We start from the raw sequence: 13,480 nt of genomic DNA, 5'->3' as shown, positions 1-13,480 counted from the left end.
AGACGCATTTCTGTCCTCTTTCGTGTTTCTACGCAGCCCTCTGCACTCAGACACGAGTTCCACTCGGCGCAGTCCGGAAACTGCACTAAGGGGAGGACACGGTCTCTCGAGACTGGGGAGCCGCTCCGGGCGCCGCAGTGCGGCCGTTCGCTCTGTTTCTCCTCTCAGGAACGGAGCGGCGAGACAAAGCCCAACGCAGGCCAAGGCCGCGGAACAGCGACGGGGAGTCTACGTCCCTTTGGGGGCTGCGTGTGGGAGCGGCGCCGTGCCGGGGGGCGGGGCAGTCACCGCAGACCCCACCCCCTCTCCCTCCCAGCCCCTCCTCTCCCCTCCTCCACCTGAGAACTCGGCGCGCCGCTCCCGCTCCAGCACCAATCCACCGCCCCCCTGACGAACGGAAACCACTGTGCACCCCCCCACGTGGCTACTTCCGTAGACGTCACTTCCGGCTCCGCGCCCCAGAGTGAGATGCGTCACGTGGTCACGGGGCGGGGAGGGGGCGCGGCATGGAGCCGGTGTCGGTGCGGCTTCTAGCCCGGGTCCTATTCCCGCCGAGCGCTGCTGGTTTGGCATTAACGGTCCTGGACTCGGCAGGATCTGCTCCGTGCGCTGCTGCTGTGGCAGGGGGCGATTTCTCAGCCTGACGTGGAGGACGGGACCGCGGGAAGAGGCCTGTGAGGTGACTCCCTGGCGCCGTGCCTTCTCCTCGCGCGAGGGCCTAGGGCTGGCGCGGAGCACGTAGCCTGCGCAGCAGTGCCAGGCCCGTTAGGCAGCGGCACACCGCCACAGCCTGCTCGTAGCGCACGTCACGGCCTTAATAACTTGCAAGAGACGGCAGGGTTCCCTAAACGCACCATCCACGTGGTGGCGGAGGCGTTGGGTTTTGCCTTTCGCTTGCCACCGAGTGCTGGTGTAATCACGCAGCAGGCAGCAGTGAGGGCCGAGAGCTGCTGCGTGGGAAAACTCAGGGTGCAAATCAGGGCAGAGCTTGGAGGACTGGCACTTCGTGCAGCCAAGTCGAGGTTTGGATCAGGTGTGGCTCTCAGAATAGTCCCTAATTACAAACTGTGAACACTGCATGTTCTCATGTTACTGACTTCTTGTTGATGCTGTTTTTCTTTTAACCGTGTCAGAAGTGCAAGAGGTACATGTGTCTGCACGTGTGCAAGCTTTGGGAGAGCAGAATTACTCTCTCAGATCATCTGGTTTTGAAAACGCTGCCACAATGGGTGGTTAGTACCACATGCAACTTCTTTCCTCCCAGATGGAGCATTCACTTACGATTAAATTCACTGAAAAATGAACAGAGACTGCAGAAGCTGCTAACATTACCTTCTTCAGCCCCACTGCTGAGGTCCCGTCTCGCTCCAATTTACAGGAGGGAGAAGGGGTTCTTTTAATATATGTATACCCGACGTCGAGATTAAGACACAATGGGTCAAATGTTAGCCTGACCAGTTTCTTACAAATCCTAGTAGCTTAGGGGGATGGGAAAGGGAAGGTGGGCGATAGAAAAGAGATTAAAAAAAAAAAAAAAAGCAAGGAGTCTTTGTAGAAAGCAAGAGAGATAGTCACCACCAGGGGTCCAGCGTTGTTTGTAGCGCAGACATTGATCTTCTCGGGTGATGGGTCATCAGGGCTTGTTGTTCGGTTGCCAACCGCTTTGGTTGACGACTGCTTTGGTCGACAACAACCTCCAACAGCAGTATGAACTTATTAAATAAGTCCAAATTGGTCGAGTCAGCTCTCTTTGGAGTGACAGTTAGTGGTTGAGTCAGTTCTCTCTGGAGTGGCAGCTTCTGGCTTTGGAATCTCAGCAGAAAACCCATCTTCCGGGCCTTGCCAGTAGATAAGAGGGAGCAGGGAGGTGCCCACCTGCATCCTGTTTTTCACAGGATACTATGGTATCATTCCCCAGTCTCACATACCAAGCTGGCGCTACTTGGTCACAGGCCAGATCTTCCGCCAGTAAACACTCCTGAGCACTCTCTTCCTGGGGCAAACAGCCCCAAAGGAAATGCTTCCGAATGTTCACACGGTGATGTTGATTGCCACACAGCGACACCCACCATTTGCCTCCTTGGTAAGTCAGTTAGAGTCTTATCACAAAACATACCTCAGAAAGCAAGCTTTTAGCCAAAAGAAAAGAAGTTCAGACAGGTCCTCTCTGTTTTAATGTCTTCTAAAAATCTTCTGTTTTTTTTAGTTCAACCATATCAAACAAAGCTCCTGGACTGCAGAACTCAGTTGTCAGAGAAGTGGGTTTCAAACTGACAGCTATGACACAGATCAACAAAGGCCAGCAGAATTCTTATTGCACAACTAGTTTCTCCATTCAGTACTTTTTAAAGCCTAGGAAGCCCAGCATCATTCCTTTCCTCTTAAGAATTCAGTTTTAAGGGCTCTCTCTTTCCCAAGCAAGCCAGAGGAGAAGAGTTCCTGCAATTCCCACTGGTAAGCATTTCAGAAGAAAGTCTGTTTGATTCAGGCACAATTCTTTCTGGAAATCTGAATTTCAGGAACACAGCTAAGGGCTGAGGGAACTGAGAGCTTCATAGGAGAGGGCTAGGGAGAAAAAAAAGAGGTGGTCTTTTGAATAAACATGATGTTTGCCTACAGAAAAGCCTCTCCTTTCTCTTTAACTGACACTTTTATGTGAGCTCGGTGCAGTTCTAGCTAGCCTGCTGCTATTGTCATTTGAGGATAAAGCTTCAGGCTTACAAAGATTAAATGTATATATTTTCTTAATACATGGAACGTATAGTATAAAGCTTTCATACTGAATACATGATGTTCATTAAGCCAAAAAAGGAAAAAATGGAGGAATTTACATCAAGTTTTTAGCTACATCATCTGAAATACAAGTATGCATCACTGAAAAATCTCAACTGTGTCTCTTCATCAGGAACTTCAACTAAACCTAGAATGTTTTTCACCCCTCCATTAGAAAGAAAAGAAAAACAGGAAAAATAAATCTTAAGTTGATTGGTTGCTGAGACAGCAATGACTACACAGAGATCTGTACAGCATCCCCCAGGGAGGGGTGTCTGGCAAGGGATTTAATACCAGCTTTTGCAGGTCATCAACTCGTTGTCATACTAGAAAGGGGGACAAGTGGTTGTCCCCAAACTCACTGTAAACGACAGTAACTTTGGCTAAAATAAACTAAAAAAGTCGATATAGAGACAGAACTTTGTCTCCTTTAATTATAGATTCAGGACAAATTTGAAGGGCAGGGGAAGGGGAAAGGGAATGGGGACATTCCCCAAAGGAGAAGCAGAACTGTACGGGGCAGACAGTGGATTCTGAGATGGTGGTGCATAAATAAAGGGCAACAGTCAGTTGCTAAGTTCTCTGCTCACGCACATGCAGACAGGGTCTTGCATCCCACAGCTGTCAGGACTGGGCAATTAAAAGTAGTACGTGACAAATAACTTGTGAGCATGCTGGGCTAAAATTTGATTATGTCTCTGTACTAGAATTTTGTAAGACTTCCCTTACCAGAGAAAGATATCCTTTGCTGCACAGTCACTCTTTATCGATGTCATCACTTCTTGGCAGTTATGTGTGTTTGTGAACAACTATTTTCAAGGATGAAGCACAGGAAGAATAAAATTTCATCAAAAATCTCTGACAAACACCCTGAGAACTCACTGAGAACTGCAATCACTTCCATTGAACCAGGCTGACGCATTTGTTTCACAAAAGTAAGATCAAATATCCCACTATTTTTATGGCTTTGTTGCTCTCATTTTTTAAGTTTTAACTAAAAAATATTTTAAAAATGTAATAAAAATGTAAATGTTTTGGTTACTTATTGTCTTAGTTTCAGCTGGGACAGAGTTGTTTTTCTTCATTATGTCTGGTAAAATGCTGTTTTGGTTTTAGGAGAAAGCAACGATGGTAACACACTGTTTTAGTAGTTGCTGAGCAGTGCTGTACAGAACCAAGGAGATTTCAGTTTCTCGGCTTCTCATACTGTTCTGCCAGCAAGGGGCTGTGGGGGCACAAGAAGCTGGGAGGGGACAGAACACGGACAGCTGCACTAAACTGGCCAAAGGGATCTTCCATCCTTGCTATTGTTCATCAGTCCAAACTATATCAGTCTGTTGTTTCTAATAGTACTATACCCTTTCCCCACAAAAAAAAGCAACACAAAGATCAACTTGGACACTCCTTACCATCATCCTCTTCAGGCATGTATCCAGGCTTATTCTTATAACAGAAGAATATTGAAGGCAGCTTGAGAAAGCCAGCAGGAGCTTTCTGCTCTGGGGTAGGTGTTAGCTCGTCAACAGTTATAACATCATCAGATGGTGGATCATCTGATGGCACAGTCACCTTTGCAGCTTTGGACAGAAATTGAACAAAACATGAAGATTAAATTACTTCAGAACAATAGCAACATTAACCCCACAGTGTCCTTATTACTGAGCTGAATTAATTCTCAGGTAGTTAGAAACAGATTGGGAGCCTATGCATTTTCTCTTCATCCACAGAAAAAAAACAGTCCAAGTTGCGGAATGCTGGGACAAAGTTACAGACCATGTTGCAATGTAGCAAGTTCCAATCTCCATGGCCAATTACATCTTCTACTATTGCCTTTGAAATTCAAGTCTCAGATCAGGAAGAAGCCCTCAGTAAGTTTGCAGATGACACCAAGCTGGCAGGACGTGTTGATCTGCCTGAGGGTAGCAAGGCCCTACAGAGGGATCTGGACAGGCTGGAACATTGGGCTGAAGCCAATGGGATGAGGTTCAACAAGATCAAGTGCCAGGTCCTACACTTTGGCCACAACAACCCCAGGCAATGTTACAGGCCTGGGGCAGAGTGGCTGGAAGATGCATAGAGGAAACGGTATTGGTTGATGCTCAGCTGAACATGAGCCAGCAGTGTGCCCAGGTGGCCAAGAAGGCCAATGGCATCTGTCATGGCATTATCTATGGATCTGTGTCCATGACGGGGACAGCAGGCCCACAGGCCCAGAAAAGAGAGAAAGGAGAAGTGTCGGTGGTTTAGGGGCTGGCCCAGACCGGTCCCATGGCTAATGCAGCAGGGGACCCGCAGACTGGGTAGTACCAGCTTGATTGATTGATCCTCTAGTGTTGACCAACCAGGTGGCTTCTGCTACATGCTTCTCCCAATGCTTAAATGTTCCACCAACTATTGCTTTCAACATAGTTTTTAGCAACCCATTGTACCGCTCAATTTTACCAGAAGCTGGTGCATGATAAGTGATATGATAAATCCACTCAATGCCATGATCTTTGGCCTAACTATCAACAAAGGAGTTTCTGTAACGAGTCCCATTATCCAACTCAATCCTTTCTGGAGTGCCATGTTGCCACAGGACTTGTTTCTCAAGGCCTAATATGGTGTTTTGGGTGGTAGCATGGGGTACTGGAAATGTTTGGAGCCACCCAGTGGTTGCCTCCACCATGGTAAGCACGTAATGCTTACCATCGCGGCTTCCTTGGCAAGGTGATATAATCAACCTGCCACGCCTCCCCATATTTATACTTTTGCCATCACCCTTGCCCCAGAGAGGTTTCATCCTCTTGGCTTGTTTAATTGTGGTGCATGTTTCACAGTCGTGGATAACGTGTGTAATAGCGTCCATAGTTAAGTCCACCTCTTGGTCTCTAGCCCACTTACATGTTGCATCTCTTCCTTGATGGCCCAAGGTTTCATGGGCCCAGCAAGCTAGAAACAGTTCACCCTTGTTTTGCCAGTCCAAGTCTATTTGAGCCACCTTAATTTTGGAGGCTCGGTCTACCTGACGGTTAATTTGTTGTTCTTCAGTTGTCCAACTCTTGGGCACATGAGCATCTACATGACGCACCTTTATAACTATATTCTTTGTTTGGGCAGCACTATCTTTCCACAGTTCAGCAGCACAAATAGGTTTACCCCTTCGTTGCCAGTTATTTTGTTCCCACTGCTGTAACCACCCCCATAAGGCATTTGCCACCATCCATGAGTCAGTATAAAGTACTGGCCACCTCTCCCATTTAGCAACATCTAAGGCCGGCTGGACAGCCTTTACCTCTGCAAATTGGCTTGATTCTCCTTTTCCTTCAGTGGCCTCTGCAACTTGTTGTGTAGGGCTCCACACAGCAGATTTCCATCTGTGATGCTTCCCCACAATATGACACGATCCATCTGTGAACAGGGCAAATTTCTTTTCATTTTCTGGTAATTCGTTGTACGGTGGGGCCTCTTTAGCACGTGATACCTCTTCTGCTGGTGATGTTCCAAACTTTTTTCCTTCAGGCCAGTCCATGATCACCTCTAAGATACCTGGACGACTGAGATTCCCCATCCGAGCTTGCTGAATAATCAACGCAGTCCACTTACTCCAAGTGGCATCAGTAGCATGATGGGTGGAGAGAACCTTTCCCTTAAACATCCAGTTGAGCACCAGCAGTCAAGGTGCTACAAGAAGCTGTGTTTCAGTACCAATTACTTCAGAAGCAGCTCAAACCCCCTCATACGCAGCTAAGATGTCCTTCTCAGTTGGAGTGTATCACAAAACCATGACAGCATCCTGGCTTGCATCAGAAATAGTGTTGCCAGCAGGAGCAGGGAAGTAATTGTCCCTCTGTACTAAGCACTGGTGAGGCTGCACCTTGAGTACTGTGTTCAGTTTTGGGCTCCTCACTGCAAGAAAGAGATCAAGGAGCATGTCCAGAGAACGGCAACGAAGCTGGTGACGGGTCTGGAGCACAGGCCTTACGAATAGTGGCTGAGGGAGCTGGGATTGTTTAGTCTGGAGAAGAGGAGGCTCAAGGAAGATCTTATCGCTCTCTATAACTACCTGAATGGAGGTTGTAGTGAGCTGGGAATTGGCCTCTTCTCTCGTGTGACTAGTGATAGGATGAGAGGGAATGGCCTCAAGTTGAGCCAGGGGAGATTCAGGTTGGACGTTAGGAAATATTACTTTTCTGAAAGAGTGGTCAGGCACTGGAATGGGCTGCCCAGGAAGGTGGTAGAATCACCGACCCTGGAGGCATTCACGGAACGTTTAGACATTGTATTGAGGGACATGGTTTAGTGAGAACTGTTGGTGATAGGGGGATGGTTGGACCAGATGGTCTTGTAGGTCTTTTCCAACCTTTGTGATTCTATGACCTTCATACTGTCACAAGGATTATTTATTTATGTCCTTTCATCAAACAATATAGGATTATGGAGAAGAGCCATAGAGGTGCCATCTACAGAGGTGGAGAAGCAAAATTCAGGACTGAGAATAAAAGAAAAGCTGTCTGCAGCAACATGTACTATTGAGTAGCTTTGAGTGTTGATATTCTAGAAGACATTAAATAGCAACTGAAGAGGACTTGTTTCATGGGAAATCTGTGCTTTTTACTAACTAATCTCAACCTATTACCATAATAGCTGTTAGTGAAACTTCTACTGTTCAAGCAGTCATCTTTTAGTTCCACGCTCCCGAGCCAACCAAAATACTGCTCTCAGTCTTCTGAAATTAACAGATATAATATATAAGAAATATATAATTATAATATATATATATATAATAATCTGCCTGAACAATGGTTACTAGCACATTTGGTTGACTTTGCCAGTTAGGATTCTCACAGGAACAACAGTTTTCATCACTTGCTTCATTTTGGAGTAGGCACACAGAACAGCTATAGAAAAAGCAGATCCCAAGTAATTCTGAGTGGTCTTTAGAGCATCTACTTGTTCAAGTTTAAAAGAAAATTGTGGAAGAGATGCTTTTGTGTTAGTTTTGCTTGGATTCTGGCAGGCAACATGTTAGGAGGGAGTGGGTTCATTTCTCACTAACCTTATGTTACAGTCCCACTGACCTCCTCTCTAGCAAAGGCAGATCCAAATTTGTCTTGTGCAGTGTTACTGCTGGCTTTGAAACTTGCAGCACATTCAGTTAATGGGGGGGCAGTGTGTTTCCCACATAGCTGGATTTGGGCTTTGGCATGAAACACGGTTCTTTGCAGTTGCTTTCTTTGGAACAGCAACAACTTACTTGTTAAGGGAGCTTCATGAAGATTTTGTGTTCTCTAATAACCATCTGACATAGCATCTGTTCCATAGTTTTCAGCAGGCCACTGATGAGATGATACTTCACACTGGAGTTATTATGTTTCATTTCTTGAACTTCATTCTGTTAAAGACAATGTTTCAATTAAGAAAATGTAAATGCATTGCACAGGTATTTGAAGAAAACCTAAGGAATGATCCCTACTCTTTTGATATTTAAAGGCATGTTGAAGGACTGAGAAAAAAAAATCAAGAGTTAACTGCTGGAATAATTCAAGATCTGCCCATACTGTACAAAACTCTGAGACTGTTCTCTAAAGCCAGAAGAAAACCCAGAACCAAGAGGACAACAGCCAAGCTGATGAAAGCAGGACTCTTTCTGTTCACACAGTCTTTAGAAAGGTTCTGTTCACACCTCTGAGTCCCCAGGCAGCTTTTAGGAAACAAGTTTTACACTCTCACTCAATTTCAGCAGACGCTTAGAGCAGAGATTTTCACTGAGTTATGCAGTAGTCCAGTAAGAATGTCAGTCCAATGCTAAGTCACCAAGTACTGACCATAACAAAAAGATCAACTGTTCTGCACTGAATATAGTGACAAAGTTGTTTACCTTTAGAGCTTCCACTTGCTGACAAAGCATTTGAAGATTTAAATTTTTCTTCCAGCAAAACCCCACACCTGTTAAAATTAATGTAAGAAAGAGGACAATTCACACAAGCATTAATTCTACTCGGAAACTATCAACCTCATTAAGAAAATAGTGGGAAACTTCTATAAATACCAGAACATGAAATGTTTTGACTCCTGCAGATGATAACTTTTATGTAAACAAATAGCTTTTTCCCCACTGAAACAGAGTTCAGAATGTAGCCTCTTGCTTTCGGGAAGAACTGCAATCATGACTTGCATTTCAATTAATTTTCTAGCTGCCGGTGACTATTGGAACTGTAAAGGAAACGCTGAATGCAGTGATCCGGGAACTTGGAGAACTTGAAGAGAATGAAGAAGGAAAGTCAGGGTAACGAAGCAGCTGGAACAAACTAAATGCTGCTTTGGAATAATAATAGCTTATGCTCTTCACGTTCATTCATCTAATGTGCAGATGAAACTTCCTTCCTGGTGCAACTCTGTTTGTTTCCACTGGAACAGGTACACTTATGGTCTTAGCAGTTACTCAAGGAAAGCTGTAGGATCGAAGGTTGGGCACAAACACACTGCAGATAATTCCTCATCCTAAAGCCACAAATCAGCAATGCAGGCAGAGAACTGGGCAACAGCTGTAGGGCCCGTGTAGCCTTTGGCAGGGCTGTCCAGCTGCATGGCAATTTTCCTACAGAAACTATGCAGAAGAAATAACCAGGAAAGCAGCTGTCAGAATACTTCACATTAAGAGCAAGACTTACGCTTCTTAACATCAATGCTAATGAATACCAAGAGCTTTCTTTAAATCCACTAATTGCTATTTATCTTCTAAGATGCTTGTAAGGATCAACAGATCATGCATTGTGTTGTACTGCCAGACAACTCAAACGAGAAAATACGTAGAAGCATTGATGAGAGTGATTTTAGAAAGAAGAGAGGGAGTAGGGAGACAGAGTTAAGTTATACTGTATGGTTTGTCAGTGCGAGGACATAACAGCAGCAGCCAAACATTCAGATGTGTGTTCTTGTAGAGCATCCTTGGCTTCCCAGAAAGATACCAGTAGCCACATTTGCCATATTCTTATATAAGCCCAGAAGTCTGTTGTCTCCTTGATAGTAAAAGCGTATTTCAAAGATCTTGGAAGAGGTCTGAATTTGATTACAGTGACTGATAAAGGTAAAGCTAATGGAGGAAGACACTCACCTGCTCCATCTCTGATGACTGAGCTGGATTTGGAGCAGAAGAGGACATCTGTGTGGTTCAAGATGAATTCCACAACAGCCAACTGGATCTGCACCTCCATGAAGGGAGCACTTCCACTGATGTAGGCAGACTCACTCTGCTTTGATCTGAAGGCAGAAGAAGTAAAACCACCAGCAGACAGAACACTGGGAAGGCACCCATGGCTGTGCAAAATGTGCTGATTTTGGAGCATGCAATGCAGCAACACAAGGGCTGTTTGCAGAGAGCTGATCCTCCCCCTCCTGGCCAACAGCTGCCTGCCAGCAGTGACTCTGAGGCTTTCATCAGAGTGCTGAGCATACTTAATCGCTTCTGAAACTCATGCTTACCTGTGTTTCTTTTGTTGTTGCTGTTGTGTTTGTCAATAAGTAGCTGCACTGCATTTATTCTACCGCTTGCAGAGGCTCGTTCCGCATTGCCAAAGGTGCTTTAACAAGGATGAAAAGCAGCAAAGTCCTCACCCAGTGAGGCCATGGACTCGTACGTCTCCAAAATCACGTCCCAGTAGAGTGCTCGCTGAGCACACTGCTCCCTGCTTAAATACACAGCCACTTCCACAAAGGTCACAGGCTCCTGCAAGCAAAGAGTTCCTTGTTAGGAACAGCCAAGACCCAGGGAAGCACCTGGAGAGGAGAGGAACTCCAGTCCCAGCTGCTTCTCTGTCTCCAGCACACAAGTGCTGGCTGAGGGCATCTCATTGTCCCCCTGCTCTCCCATCCCTTGCCCCTTGCCCTCTCCTGGCTGCTTCCCCAAGCTCCTACCAGAGATGGATGTGCTGTGGCCATTTGCTGCTCTCCTGCAGGCTGCACTGATCACAGATGAAAGGCAGATGTTAAACTGGAGCCTGCTGAGACAAGAGAAATGGCAGGGGACGTGTGAGGGAATGCAGCAGCCCCTGTCCAACCACAGCCCATCTGCAGGGCATTGCCTGGGGGTAAAAGCCATCTGGGACTCAGACCAGCAGCACTGCCCTTACCAGGCTTCCTCCACAGCAAAGCTGGTGTGACGTTATGCACTCCCCTCTCTTTCTTTCTCCCACCTTCCTCCTTCGACATGGCATAGGATGACAGTGAGCAACACTCCTGGTAACACTGGCTAAAACAGATCAACAATCACAAATCTGTGTCAGACTAGGAGGATGAAAGAACTGATAGCGGACACCTGGTTCAACAGCCGAGGGCCAGTTGAGTGAGTGCCTAAAAACGAAGTATGGCAATGAGTCAAACGTCTTACCCCAAAAACAGTGAGCAGCACAAACGCCTCTTAAGCTTTCCTGCACAGCAGCAGGCTGCAGGACAAGCTCTCCCCTCGAGCAGGGATGCCTCTTGAGGTCACACCTGCACAGAGATCCCTTACACCTTGACATCAAGACACCTTACTGATTCAGATCCTCAGCAAGTTTGGTTTGAGCTTTGTTAGCTTCACTAAGGTTCCATCTTTGATGGTGCACATATGATCCCTTAGACACAAACTCTTGAACAAGTCTGGGACTAGGAGTGGATCCTTACCTCTGTGGTTTGAGGCATTTAGAAAGCAAGGGGGTCCGCTCTGATCCTCATGACTCAACGGGAAGGCCTCCTGTACGTGCGAGTTTAACCATGCCCTTTATGCAGAAAAGAAATAAGTGTATCCAGCCATCTCCAATCTTGTTAAGTTGCTGTTAAATCACTACAGCATATCTACATCAAGAAATACATTCCTGCTTCTCCCTTAGGAGTGTATATTGTAGCTGTATCCATCTGTTATAAATTGGCGAAGCCTGCATGATGGCAACTAGGGACACCAACTGATTACAAGAGTCACGGAGTGAACTCCAGTCCCAAATTCTTATACAAATGGGCTCATGACAACTGTTATAATTGAGAAACAAGAGATCATTCGGGGCTACAGAATGATGATGGAGGGAAAGGTGTTATCTGCAAAATGCCAGGTTTGGAAGTTACATATGAAGCAACAGAGAACAGAAATAAACAGGAACAGGGAGCAGAAACTAAAACAAAGGATTTTTATTATTTTTTAAAATAACCTACAGAAATTGATTTTGCTTGGGTTCTGTCAGCCACCCAGAACTATTCCACACACTATGCACGGGTATGGATATGGAAATGCATAGCTACAAATCTGGGATCCTCTTAGTGAGGAATCAGAATCATCACAGAGTCAGAGAATCTAGAATTGGGAAACAACCACAATCTGAAATAACAGAACCTACAAACACAGGAGCTACTATCCTCATAGCATCCTCATAGAATCCTCAACTAATCGATTCATAGAATCCTCAGACTCTCTTAACCCCATAATAACCCCATAGTATCGAATCACCACATTTTGTTTCCACACCCCCACAGAGGAAAACTTTGTATGGAGCATGCTCACAACTGATGGTATCAGACAGCATTACTCGGCACTCCTTATGGAATCAGTTATCTAGAATATCAAAGCACTGCCAGTTACAAGTGTTGTGTTCAGAGGTTCTTTCTCAAAAGACAGATTTTTAATACTATTTTTCATTCTAATTTGGATATGGGAAGGGAACTGAGGTTTAGAATCTTTACAAAAGGAATCCAACACTGCTATGCCCTTCACAAAACCTCCCCTCTTTGCCACACAGAGGGGGAATGGGAAAAGTGAACCTTCATCCTAGTTTGCCACTACCCCTTGGGTGAGTCCCTGGGGACATTTGGGACCCCCCCTGGAGACACCGGACCCCAGGCATTTTGGTGCTGCAAGCCCACCAGCACCCAGAATGTATCCCCAGTGTCCCATAGGGGGTGACAGTTCCGCCAGGATGCACAGACCCATGTAGCTCTGTGGTGTATCACACGCACTTCTCCCTGTCGCCTCCTGAAGAGCTCAGAGGGGCACATGGCTAGGGGACACTTAGGGTGATAGTATGTAGCTACAGCTTGGGGACATTGGCCAGTAGCCAGCTGCTGGGGACATTCATATTGCAGGAAAGGACACGGGGGATGACACAACCCCAGCTTGGGGACATGAGGGGCAACAAAAGGGACCTTGCTTAGACCACTGGGATCATGATGCCATGAGTGAACCTGCTGCCACCCTGCTAGTGACAGTCATGTCCCTACTGCAGCTGTGTTCCCAAAGGGCTTTATTCAGTGCCACGTCCCACAGAGCCCCTAAAAAGGGCAAAACTGCAGAATTTTGGACCAAGCAATTATCAGGAGCCTCCATTTGGTGATGATGTTACTGCAAGGCCAAGATCCCCAAAGGCCTGGTGACAGAGGGACACGAGGACACTAAGTGGTCAGTGGCAGCGCTGTTGGTGGCAGGCAGCATTAGCAGCTCAAGGGGGCACAACTCTGGGGATGCAGTGACAACAAGAATGCCATGGAGCAGTGCTGGGAGCTTGGTGACAACAATGCTGTGACAACAATGCCAAGAGCTCCCCATGGCTGCTGGCACCACCCCACTGGTGGCCCACACTCACAGCTCCCCATAGATGTGGGGCAGCAGCCAGTGATGGTGGCCACAGTGGAGGCCACAGCATGCAGGTCATGGTGCATCAAGCACAAGCAGTGCACGGTAGCAGCTGCCATAGCTTGGGCTTGG

The 13,480-nt window shown here is 46.4% G+C and overlaps 1 long non-coding RNA gene across 1 annotated transcript; it reads left to right on the top strand.

The window, feature by feature from the left end:
- Positions 1–584: 584 nt before the first annotated feature.
- On the top strand, positions 585–3,831 carry LOC110391169. The gene is made up of 2 exons (XR_002433998.1): positions 585–679; positions 3,593–3,831. It is a non-coding gene; the product is annotated as an uncharacterized LOC110391169 (long non-coding RNA).
- The last annotated feature ends 9,649 nt before the right edge of the window (positions 3,832–13,480 follow it).

The sequence above is a fragment of the Numida meleagris genome, unplaced genomic scaffold, assembly GCF_002078875.1.
Source record: "Numida meleagris isolate 19003 breed g44 Domestic line unplaced genomic scaffold, NumMel1.0 unplaced_Scaffold314, whole genome shotgun sequence".
In the NCBI taxonomy this organism is placed as follows: Eukaryota; Metazoa; Chordata; class Aves; order Galliformes; family Numididae; genus Numida; species Numida meleagris.
Note: the sequence above shows the minus strand (reverse complement) of the source record. Positions and strands in the feature narration are given on the sequence as shown.